The sequence below is a fragment of the Colobus angolensis genome, unplaced genomic scaffold (assembly GCF_000951035.1).
Source record: "Colobus angolensis palliatus isolate OR3802 unplaced genomic scaffold, Cang.pa_1.0 Scaffold34, whole genome shotgun sequence".
NCBI lineage: Eukaryota > Metazoa > Chordata > Mammalia > Primates > Cercopithecidae > Colobus > Colobus angolensis.
Window position 1 is genome coordinate 2,272,704 of NW_012116710.1, and position 12,838 is coordinate 2,285,541.

Genomic DNA, 12,838 nt, shown 5'->3' on the forward strand with positions numbered 1-12,838 from the left:
GTTTCAAGGCAAAAGAATGTTGTAGGCAGGGAAATGGCATCAACGTGTAAAGGAGCTTACTTACACCTTGGTCCTAACGTGTACTTCCAGACTCGTCATTCTGTGCTCCAGGAACTTCCAGTGACTCCTCCCAATTCCTCAAACTCAGTTGTGTACTTTGGTTCTTTCTTCTACTGAGCCTTAAATACCTCTTTCTTCCTGCTGGCGAACTTCCACCCATCCTTCAGAGCCTAGCTTGCCTGTCACTTCTTCTCTGATGTCGTTTCTGACATCCTCATGCTGCCTTGAGAGAGGCAGTTCTTCCCTCTGCTTCCAGCTACCTGCTTTGATCTTACCTCAGTCACCATATTTGTCCCAGCTGCATTCTAGGATTTTTAATTTAATTGTTTTGATGCTGTTTATCTTGTGTATTTCTTCGCATGCTAATTTACCAACTCCCTGAAGTCAGGGATAGTATTTCAACTAGGATTTGATTTGGCTGTATGTGATAGAAAACACTAGCTAACAATGGCTTCCATGAAATAGACGTGAGGTCCAGAGGTGGGCAGTCCTAGCTGATATGGCAGTCCCATGATCATCAGGGACCTCAAGTCTGTCCCAATGGCCACTTCACTTTCTTAATTGTATGACTTTTCCTTATGGTCCCCAAGATGGCTGCTTAAGTACTACTCATCATATCCACATTCCAGCCAGCTAAAAGAATGAAAGGCCAAAGAAAAGTACACACCTTTATTTTAAGGCTGTTTTCTGGAAGTTGCAAACAACATTTGCATTTACATCCCATTGGAATTTAGTCACATGGTCACGCCCAGCTACAAAGGAGTCTGGGAAATGTAGTTTCTATTCCAGGCAGTTGTATACTCAGCTGAGAAGCAGAGTTCTAGTCTTAGACATGAGAGGAGACTATTATTAGCAGCTTCCACCACAGTGAAAAACAAGGAAAGGTCAAGGATGAGTCCTCTAATCCTGAATGGGGCCGGGTACAGGATGGTGGTGCTCACCAAGAAATGGAAGAAAACATAAGCACTGCTATTGAGCACCTCATGTATGCCAGACACTGTAGTAGGTGCTTTATCTAAAACCAACGTTGCTGAGTTTTATTTAGGTAAATAATTGCATTGACCTTGAGAAAGTTTGGAGTATTTCTAATTTGGGATCAGATCCAGGTTGCCTCCTCTTGCATGCTTCCCATGTTGGGAGCTTACTGTCTTTCTCAAGGTAACTTGTTGCATTGTTGGATAACATCTATTTTTAGAAAGTTCTGCCTTACTTTGAGCTGAAAGCTGCACTCTTTGGTTGGCAATGGAGTGAAGTAGTTCAGGGTGCATGTTCTTCAGTTAGATCAGTGATTCTAACCCCCAGGGGATACCTGGCAGTGTCTGGTAACATTTTGGGTTGTCATGACTGGGGACTCGCAGCTACTGGCATCAAGTGAGTGGAGGCTAGGGATAATGCTAAATAAATGTCGTCACCCAGTGCACAGGACAGCTCCCCACAATGAAGAGTCATGCAGCCCAAATGTCAATGGGAGGACCAAGGTTAAGAAACCCTGAGTTAGGGCCAGGTGCGGTGGCTCATGCCTGTAATCCCAGCACTTTGGGAGATGGAGGCAGGCAGATCACTTGCGGCCTGGAGTTTGAGACCAGCCTGGCCAACATAGCAAAACCCCGTCTCTACTAAAAATATGAAAATTAGCCGGGTATAGTGGTGCACACCTGTAGTCCCAGGCACTCAAGAGGCCAAGGCAGGGGAATCACTTGAACCCAGGAGGCAGAGGTTACAGTGAGCCAAGATCATGCCACTGCACTCCAGTCTAGGTGACAGAATGAGACTTCCTCTAAAAAAAAAATAAAGAAACCCTGAGTTAGATAGACCTAGGTTCAAATCTTAATTTAGCAACCACTTCCCAGCTGTGTGACCTTGAGTAAGCTGCTTCACCTCCTGAGCTTGAGCTGACCGTTTCCTCCTCTCCACCTTGGGGATCATCAGATATTCCTCTTGGGCCTGTGGGCATTTAGTAACTGATGTGTGAGAAGCGCCAGCCCTGGGGCTTGGCTCCTTACTGTTTCAGCTTTCTCATTGGTGGCACAGGATGTGCAAGGAACACTGGGTTGTTTGCTGGCACATGGACCTGATGGGATTAGATTGTAATCACTCTAGGAAAAGCCTCTCCCCATCTAATGGTTTCAGAATGGAGTCATCGCCCTAATTCAAAAATGATGGTTTGCTTGTACACTCTTAGAGAAGAAGGGTCCATTTCTGTTTTTCACCAATTAATCGCAGCACTTTCCCACTCTGCTGTCTCAATTGATCCTCCCAATGGCCCAGGCAGGAGGGCTTACTATTCTCCCTACTTTAAAGGTGAAAAAACTGACACCCCAAGCTGTTTACTCAAGGTGCACACGCTCACACACACACACACTCTTACACATGCTCACGTATACACACACATCCATTCACACTCATACACATACACTCATGTACTCAAAAACCACATACACACCTACACACATACACTCACATTCACACTTACACTGACACATTCACACACACACACAGACTCGCACACAGTCACAGACATTCACACACACACACACATGCACATATACATTCACAGCCACTCACACAGCCCAGTGAGCAGCAGGGCAGAGAGCATGGGTGAGGACTCAGCTCCTGCCTCCAGAGCTCTCTTTAGGCTGCTACTCTAAGGACACAGAGCTAGAGAGGACCTATGGGTGACCAACTTCCTTGCAGACAAACCCTCATCTCACGTGGCTCCTCTAGCTTTTATTCTCTCTGCCCAGAGCACACCCTCTGTCCAGCACTGTTTCCATAGGCATGGTTTTATCCTCAGAGAGGGCACCTCAGACCCAGCGGGGTCTCCTGAGTGGCATACAGTGACATGGGATCCATGTCCCCAAGTATCTCCCACACTCTTGGCTAGAATATCTGACTTTTCTTTGGAATTTATGCAAAGAAAACCTCAGGGACCAGATTTTTCAAAATGCAGGTCCCTGAGGGAGGGAAAAGCACCTTACATTAGTCATCTCACTGACCAGAACTATCCATTCAAGCTATTTTTTTATTCATTTCACAGTACGTTGCAGACATTGTTAGATTTCACCCCTAAATGTTTAAAGTGCTACAGTAATTTTTAGTTCAGTGATGTCAATTCTGTCATAACTTTTCTTCCTTTAAAGAAAAATACAGATTTTTTTTTTAATAAAAATAAATCATGGCTGGGCACAGTGACTCACACATCTGTAATCCCAGCACTTTGGGAGGCTTAGGAGGGCAGATGGCTTGAACCCAGGAGTTTGAGACCAGCCTGGGCAATACAGTGAGACCTTCACTCTACAGAAAATACAAAAAATTACCCAGGCATGGTGGTGCCTGCCTGTGGTCCCTCCCAGCTACTCAGGAGGCTGAGGTGGGAGGATTGCTTGAATCATTTTCTGTCAAATACAATTGTTAGGTGATAAATAGTGTATACATAATTTAAAAAAAATGTTTTCTTGGACAGGTGCAGTGGTTTACACCTGTAATCCTAGTACTTTGGGAGGCTGAGGCAGGTGGATCACTGAGGTCAGGAGTTTGAGACCAGCCTAACCAATATGGTGAAACCCCATCTCTACTAAAAATACGAAATTAGCCAGGTGTGGTGGTGCATGCCTGTAATCCCAGCTACTTGGGAGGCCGAGGCAGGAGAATTGCTTGAACCCAGGAGGCAGAGTGTTAGAAACAAGTGCCTGGTGCTGCAAAGAAAAACAGCATGTAGGCAGAAAATTCCTCAGCAAGGCAAATTTACTTCTGCAGAAGGGTGCAGCTTGTGCCACTGACGATTGCAAGAGCACACTGAGCAGGGTAGGGCAGGGGTTTTTATCCCTGATTCAGTTCCTAGCACTGCTGTGTCCTTTCCCTGTTGGCTGGGGTTGGACCTCACAATCTAAGCTAACTTGATTGGCTAAGGTTTAAAATCGAATAGGGTCTATTAGGCAGGAAAGAAGAGGGACTGTCTGTTACTAGGTGGGAAGGCATATCTGGACTTGTCTGGGCATGGCAAAGGCGGGAAGGTTGTTTACAGAACAGGTAGCTAGGAGACAAGGAAGTACGAGGAAATTGGTCTTAAGAAACAAAGAACAGGGAACTAAAGCTTTTTGAAGAGGAATTTATTATCTCTGACAATTTCCCCCTCTTGATTTTATAGTTTTTCCTCTTCAAAATGCCTATGCATGTCTAGGCTCTGTTGTTCTTCTTGGGCATCAAGAAGGGAGAGTTTATCTGAAGAAGGTGGGGGTGAATTAAGGGAGGTTTTTGTGAGTGCTGTTTCTATAAGTCTTTGCACTAAACCACGAATATAGGGTATGATACAGCATCCTACAAGAATGAGCACATGTATAACGATTATAAGGGAGGTGAATATTGAGGTCATAATTCCTTTCCATTTCCTGAACCATTTCTTTATGATGGTTGTAAAGGGGTCATCTATTCCAGAATTTTTAGCTAACTCATTTGATAAGGAAGTAAGGCCTTGTAAGGCTTTTGTTTTTGTTCCATTGGGGCGGTGTTATTAGGAATAAAAGTACAACATTGGACTCCAATCATGACACAAACCCTGCCTTTTTCAGCTAATATCATGTCAAGGGCTATTCTGTTTTCGCAAGCCATTTGGCTGGTAGGGCCTAATTGTTCAGCTATTCCTTTAATTGCAACTCTAGTAAAATTAACAAAGCGTTGTTGATTATAATAGATATAATTTATTCAAGCTACATTCTTATTTACAGTTGACCACCAGAACAACATAAATTTGAATCCTGCAGCTGTTTGATTTTGGGCTTTGAATTCATCTGGTACCCCTCGTGGTACTCCGATAGCATCTATAATAGCATGAGGATCAAAGGATCCATGAGGGACATCTCTCTTTTTATGATATTCTGTCTTCAGCTTTCTTGGTCAATGAAATGCCAAGGTGAAAGGGATAGCCAACTGAATTAGAGCACAAGTGCTGCTCCAGGTACTTGGCAGAGTACCCAGCAATAGTCCTCCACAATACCACCACACATCTGCCCAGGAATGAACAAGGGCATACTGATTGGTAAGCTCTTGAAAAGGCTTGGTTTCACTGCACCCTGTTAAGTCTCCAAGGAATGCTAACTTCTTTGCCTGCCATGAAAGGCAAGAAGTGAAGTTAACATCAGGGGCTGGAGGCTGGATGGCCCTCGGGGGCTGACCCGGGGGGCTTTTGAGGAAATTGGTCTTAAGGGAACAGCAGTGGAAGTATCTTGCATGACTCATTACCCCAGGCTGTGGGGTTATGGAAGACAGCGATCATACAGGTCATGCCTCATTGGTCAGATGACCATCCAAGTGGGAAGGGTAAATTTGGGTTTCTGGCCTACCTGTCACAGAAGCCTAACAGTCGCTTTTATTTAGCTTGCAGATGGAATATTTAATCCATTCCAGCCAGGCATTTGGATCTTGATATCCTGTTTCAATAGCTAGAGTTTGCTTTAAATCTTTAACTTCTATAATGGCTACTTTAGTTTTATCATTGGGTATGAAGCGAGAAAAGGTTTGGTTAGAAGAGGGTTTAGGAGGAGAGGGAGAAGGGGATGAAGGAGGTGGAGCAGCGATGAAGCACATTTCGAAATACTCTATAGGGTCTGTCCCTGAGACTTCTGCTCCTATACCATAAAAATGCCTCAAGGAAGGGTAAGAACCTTGAAAAGTTGGGATAACAATGGAAATTGGTACAGGATTACACTGGTTATATTGGCAATTGGGAGGAGTACTCCCTTTAGTGAAACAAATGTATGGTTTCAGGAATATACAACTACTCGTTGGGGCCATCCATCCCTGGTTTTTGGTGGCCAATAGAACATTGGACCAACTATGGCAGAGATGCTGATGCTCTGCTTTAGGAGGACAAGATTCCCAATTAACGGAATCTCCATTAAAATCTTCCCAGACTGATTGATCCCAGTTAACGGATTTCCAGTCTGAGGAGAACCAGGAAGGACAAAGATACTTTTCTGAAGTAGAGTTGTCTTTGACCCGCAGATCTCCACAGGGTATATAACAAGACGAGCATCAAAAGTGATAGTTCGAGGTGAGTTAGACTTAGTAACATTGATAATAAGATGAAGGGTAGCTGGGGGAAAGAGGAATTCAAGGGTTGGAGTTTGTGCTAGGAGGCCTTGAGTCCTAAGGGAGCAAAGGATAGAAGATAGATCTAATACATAGTTTCTAAGAAACTGATCTTTTGTTTCAAATGTAGGAAGATCAGTAGTAGAATGTAGATAAGACAATCCAAAAAGCATCTCATAGTGGGGTAGACCTATATCTTTTCAGGGAGCAGTTCGGACTCTCAACAGGGCAATAGGGCTTTCTACTCTCCCTGATCAGGGTGGATGCACAGCATGTGGTATTCCTATTTTCTTTAGGTGGTTTTTTGGTTTTTCTGCACACTATGCAACTATCTGCAACTTGTCTGGCAAGGGTATAAATTCCTATGCATCCGTAAACTCTGAGGACTGCATCACACATAGCTTGGGGGCCCCAGTGAGTTCCTTGATGTAGCTGTGACAGTATTCTCGCATGAGGGGCTTAGACAGCATTTCCTACTTGTCTGATTGTACCCATTTTCCCTCGTGGCTTTCTTTGGCTCCTATTTCTTTGAACTTTTCTTGCTCTCTGGGGGAGAAAATAGGGACTGTAGCTGGAGGGGTAAGATAAGGGGTTAGGTGGAAAATGGGTGCTGCTTGAGAAGAGGCAGCTTGTTTGGCCACTTGGTCAGCTAGATTATTCCCTCGGCTCTCAAAGGAAAGATTCTTCTGGTGACCTGGAACATGAACAACTGCTGTCTCTTCTGCAGCTAGCTGTAAGTTCTCTAGTACTTGGATTATCAAGTCTGTGTGGACTAAGTTTTGGCCCCTTTACTGTTAATAAGGCCTTGCTGTGCCCAAATTTTCCCAAAGGTGTGGACTACTCCAGAGGCATACTTGAAGTCAGTATAAATAGTTCCCTCTTGGTTTTGCAGAAATTTTAAGGCTTGAATTAGTGTAAACAACTCACGTTTGCTCAGACCAGTCATTAGGTAGGGTGTCTCCGTCTACTCCTGAGTACCCGTTATGCCTTTTCCCTTTTATTACTTGAGAAGAACCATCTACAAAAAGGTGTCTTCCGGTTCAAAAGGGAGTTTATCTAAACATCTATGCCCAAGTTCTTCTGGTCTGGGGCATGGGTTTTTTTCTGCATTTGCATTTCCTGTTAAGAAGGCAGCAGGGTTAAGTGAATCATCAGTAGTTAGGATTAAATCATCTTTTTCTAACAAGATAACCTTGTATTTTAAAATTCTTGAGTCAGTAAGCAACCTTTCTGCCTTCTGATTTGGGATAGTTCTGACCTGGTGAGGTGTGCTCACAATGGGGTTTTCGCCAAAAGTTATTTTTCCACTTTCTTCTGTTAGCAAAGCAGTTGCCGCTACAGATTGAATGCATTTGGGCCATCCGTGGGTTACTGGGTTGAGAATTTTGACTGGAAGCCTACAGGTTGCTGGTGGCCTCCGTGCTTTTGGGTAAGTACTCCTAAGGCTACGCCCTTGTTTACGTTGACAAAAAGATGGAATGGCTGCTTAAGGAGGGTAAAGCTAGGACAGGGGCAGTTACTAATAGATGTTTTAACCTTTCCACCTGTTGGATTTCTGGTAATTGCCAAATGACGGGGTCTGGCTCCTCTTGTGTGAGCTTTTTGTATGAGAATTTTGTTTCTAGGGCATAAGAGTCTATCCATAGATGACAGTATCTGACTAATCCTCCTTCAATCCGTTCAAGCCCAATTTTCCATTTGCCTTTGCTAATTAAGTGCCCTAAATATTTTACTTCAGGTTCTACAAATTGGAGTTTGTTTTTTGAGACTGTTAACCCTTCATCCCACAGAAAATTTAAGACATGAGTTGAGAAGGCTGCTACTTCTTTTCTATCATCTCCTGAAATTAGAAGACCATCCATGTACTGGAGGAGGCATATGCACGAGGGCAGGGAAAGTTTCTCTAGGACTTGTTCTAATATTTGACTAAATAAATTTGGAGACTCTGTAAACCCCTGGGGTAAGACTGTCCATCGGTATTGCTGTTTTCAACTGGAGTGAGGGTCTTCCCACTCAAAGGCAAATAGGTCCTGGCTGCCCTCTGCTAATGGACAAGCCCAGAAGGCATAATTTAAATCAATTACTGTACTATCTGATTAATAGCTCTAAGGTCTTGCACTAACCAGTATGACCCGTCTGCCTTCTTTAAAGGCAGTTTTGGAGTGTTACAGGGAGACATACAGGGTTTAAGAAGCCCATCATGGAGAAGACGTTCAATTACAGGTTTTGAATTTACCCTGGCTTCTAAAGGAATAGGGTATTTCTTTTTCTTTACTACTTCCCCAGGGGTTTTAAATTTAACATGAATCAGAGGAATCTGTAACTTTCCTTGATCCCATCTTTTGTTGACCATTCCTCGGGATAAATATGTTCTTCATCTGCAGTGGTGAGCAAGATTAGGGAGGGGAGGAATTTTCCATAATTGATTTGGAGGCCTAAGCCTAATTTTAGTATTAAATCGCTTCCTAATAGATTTGTCCCTGCTTCTGGAATTAACAGAAATTTGATACTAGCTGATCAGTTTTTATATTTCATTTTTGTCTCCTTTAAGATTTTTGCTCTAAATCCTTCTCCTTTTACCCCAGAGATAAAAAGTTTTTCTTGTGAACAAGTTACACTAGATGGAAGATAACCAACTGAGGAGTGAGCTGCTTCTGACTTGATTAAAAAGGTAATAAGCTCAGGTTTAGGTCCCACTTCTAAATTTACCAAGGGCTCTTGGTGGGACTCAAGATAAAAAGATAGAGCCCCTGACTTCCCTAGTCTTCTTCAAAAGCCATAAGTGGGATGACTTTTTCTTCTTTTTCCCATTTGGGACATTGTCTTTTAAAGTGACCTATTTTTCCACATTTGAAACATTTGTTCTGTGATTTCTTAGTAATATCTGGCCAGCTATTGGTGACAAAGTGGAGCCTTAACATTCCTTGTCCAAGGGGGGTCTTCTGATTCTAGGCCAGCATATTTTTCTCATTTGCTCTTTAAGCCTTTCTAAAAATTCTATCGGTCCCTCATCTTTTCCCTGTTTTATATTAAAGGCCTTGGTAAGATTTTGGGCACTGATTCTCAAATTCCTTTTATTACCATCTCCCTAAGGTCTCTCATACTTCCTCGATGGGCTATATTGTTGTTATCCCATTGAGGATTCTGGGCTGGGAATTATGTTCAGCCACTGGAACATTCTGACCAGGAGGGTGTTCACGTTCCCAAATGGTCATAGCGGTCCTACGTATCATGCTCCTTTCTTCTCCTGAGAATAAGATGCCTAAGATAGACATTAACTCATCCAAAGTATATAACTGAGGTCCTAAAACTGATTGATTTGATCTGCCACTCCATAAGGGTCATCTAAGAGTGGTTTAAGCTCCTTTTTTAGGTTTAGGGGAAGGGTCTGTGGTGGCAGCTGCTTGGGGGAGAGGAAGGTTCTTTAGTCCAAACAACAGCAGTATTTTATCATTTGCTGCTTTTTCTTGTGTTTGGACCTTTCATTATCCTTCCAATATTCTAACATTAGGCCTAGGGGACTATCAGAGGGGATATTATCATGATCATGATTTTTCCTATCTTTTGTCTTACTTGCTGTATTTCCCATCCTGGACAAAGTGTTTATCCCTGGGGCTCAATCTCTCTTACAGTCTGTGGGGCTCAACTTCTCCTACTAGAGATTTCTCACACTCTTCAGCTTTCGCTTCGTCCTTCATCTGCTTCCCTTGTGGTAATTTTCAGGTCCCTCTTAGCATAGGCAGGTTGATATAAACCCCACAACAGGCAAACTGCCTTCAAGCCATATGAGGTGACTGCAGAATCAGATCCAGACTCTGCACGTGCTCTGCACTCAATTGTGCATCTTACTCCCTCACTTTCAACCTCCAGGATGTCCCGACCACCAAGGAAATACTTCACTGCCCCCAAGGTTTTTCTTACCTTGGTCTGTGCACAGAGTTACCTGGTCGCCAGGGTATCTGTAGGCCTTTTCTTCCCGCATTGCTGGAATCCAGGTTTATTCATCACACCAGGTGGATCTCAATCCCTTACCCTTGAGGCCACCTCAACAAAGCAGCAGGCTGCATCTCCTCACGAGAGATGATCTGAGACCCCTCCCAGGAGGAGAATGGGAATCCCAGACGAACTCCCAAATTTTTTAGAAACAAGTGCCTGGTGCCTCAAAGATAAACAGCACGTAGGCAGAAAATTCCTCAGCAAGACAAATTTACTTCTGCAAAAGGGTGCAGCTTGCACCAGTCACAGTCGCAAAAGCACACAAAGCAGGGTAGGGCTGGGGTTTTTACTCCCTAAGGCAGTTCCTAGCACTTCTGTATCCTTTCCCCATTGGCTGGGGTTGGACCTCACCATCTAAGCTAACTTGATTGGCTAAGGTTTAAAATTGAATAGGGTCTATTAGGTGGGAAGGAAGAGGGACTGTCCATTACTAGCTGGGAAGGCATATCTGGACTTGTCTGAGCATGGCAAAGGCAGGAAGGCTGTTTACAGAACAGGTAGCTAGGAGACAAGGAAGTACAAGGAATTGGTCTTAAGAAACAAAGAACAGGGAACTAAAGCTTTTTAAAGAGGAATTTATCATCTCTGAAAGGAGGTTGCAGTGAGCTGAGATTGCACCATTGCACTCCAGCTTGGGCAACAAGAGCGAAACTCTGTCTCAAATTAAAATTAAAATTAAAAAGTAAAAAATAACATAAAATAAAAAATGGTTTCTCTCCCCTCTATGTGCCAGACAATGAGGAAAAGAGAGAAAGGAGACACCTCTGGAGGCCAGGGAGCTGAGAGCCACCTTGAGAATGCCAAGCTGGGGAAGTATTTAGGGGAACTACTTCCTGCTTCCTTCCAAGCAAAAAAGTAAAAAATAAAAATCCCTGAGACAATACTTCCTTAGCCTTATGAACCCTGAAAAATCTGAGACAAGTCTCAGTTAATTTAGAAAGTTTATTTTGCCAAGGTTGAGGATGCAAACCCATGACACAGCAACAGGAGGTCCTGACGATGTGCCCAAGGTGGTCAGAGCACAGTTTGGTTTTATACATTCTAGGGAGACATGAGGCACAATTAATATATGTAAGATGAACACTCGTTCGATCTGGGAAAGGCAGGTCAACTTAAAGCTGGGAGGAGGCTTCTAGGACTTAGGTAGATAAGAGACGTGGTTGCATTCTTTTGAGTTTCTGATTAGCGTCTCCAAAAGAGGCAATCAGAAGATATGCATTTATCTTAGTGAGCAGAGGGATGACTTTGAATAGAATGGGAGACAGGTTTGCCCAAAGCAGTTCCCAGTTTGACTTTTCCCTTTAGCTTAAGTGATTTTGGGGCCCCAAGTTGTTTTCCTTTCACAGCCTACTTTCTTCCTTCCAGAGGTGGCTGTGGACAATTCCACCGGGTTTGGACTCGATCAGGGCAGAAGGTGAAGCTGCAAGGCATTAAGATACGGGAATGGAGAAAAATACAGGCTGGAGCTGTGGGTTTGAGTGTTGTCCTCATAGGAGGTGATGACCGAGGAGTAGGAAAGTCAGAGGATGAGACCCCTGAGGCCAACAGCATAGAGTGACAGGAGCATACAGCAGGACTTTGGGTCACCCAAGGAGACAGTGATGCTGTTGAAGAAGTCAGAGGAGGCGCCATCAGCAATCAGACGATTGCTCTGATTGGCAGCTCAGAGCTGGAGGACATCAAAAAATACCACTATAAGAAAGAGACCTGGAAAAGTCTTTAGAGATTGTCTACCCCCCGCCCCACCCCACCCATTTGACACATGAGAAGATGGAGGCCAAGAGATCACTGAGAAAATAAATGGCAGAGCTTGGGCACAATCGGTGCTGCCCAAAATGGTGTTTTTCCACCAAAGACATATAGAAGGTCCCTTCCACAAGGATCAAATATCGTGGGGTTTTGATTTTTATCTTTAAAAATTATATAAATTTAGCCTTCTACAGGCTGGGCACAGTGGCTCACGCCTGTAATCCCAGCACTTTGGGAGGCTGAGGCGGGAGGATCATGAGGTCAGGAGATCAAGACGATCCTGGCTGATATGGTGAAACCCCACCTCTACTAAAAATACAAAACTTAGCTGGGCGTGGGGGCGGGTGCGTGTAATCCCAGCTACTCAGCAAGCTGAGGCAGGAGAATCGCTTGAACCTGGGAGGCAGAGGTTACAGTGAACCGAGATCGCACCATTGCACTCCAGCCTGGGTGACAGAGCGAGACTCCGTCTCTAAATAAATAAATACATTAATTAATTAATTTAGCCTTCTACTCAAGAACTTATCTGGCTTCGTCTTAATGTAAAAATATTTGTTTTTGCTAAATTATTGAGATAAATTTACACTATTTATTAGTGTTTATCAGTTTTCTTTAAACTTACCACTTTTTGATGAATATGAAAATCTAAAAACTTGGCCAGGCACAGTGGCTCACGCCTGTAATCCCAGCACTGTGGGAGGCCAAGGTGGGCGGATATCTGAGGTCAGGAGTTCAAGATCAGCCTGACCAACAGGGTGAAACCCTTTCTCTACTAAAAATACAAACATTTGCTGGGTGTAGTGGTGGGTGCCTGTAATTGCAGCTACTCGGGAAGCTGAGGCATGAGAATCACTTGAACCTGGAAGGCAGAGATTGCAGTGAGCTGAGATGGTGCCACTGCACTCCAGCCTGGGTGACAGAGTGAGACTGTCTTTAAAAAAAAAAA

At 43.8% G+C, this 12,838-nt stretch overlaps 1 protein-coding gene across 4 annotated transcripts in view; it reads left to right on the plus strand.

Annotated features, from left to right (window-relative positions):
* HRH1 (histamine receptor H1) overlaps positions 1-12,838 on the plus strand; it is a 127,851-nt gene that overhangs the window by 109,193 nt on the left and 5,820 nt on the right. Inside the window, exons 1-2 of one of the 4 annotated variants that reach the window (XM_011952299.1) lie at positions 8,301-8,370; positions 8,733-8,818. The exons of the other annotated variants lie outside the window; for them this stretch is intronic. The gene's annotated coding sequence lies outside the window, so the exon portion shown is untranslated. Of the gene's footprint in view, positions 1-8,300; positions 8,371-8,732; positions 8,819-12,838 lie in introns of those variants that run through there. 4 annotated transcript variants of the gene reach the window in all.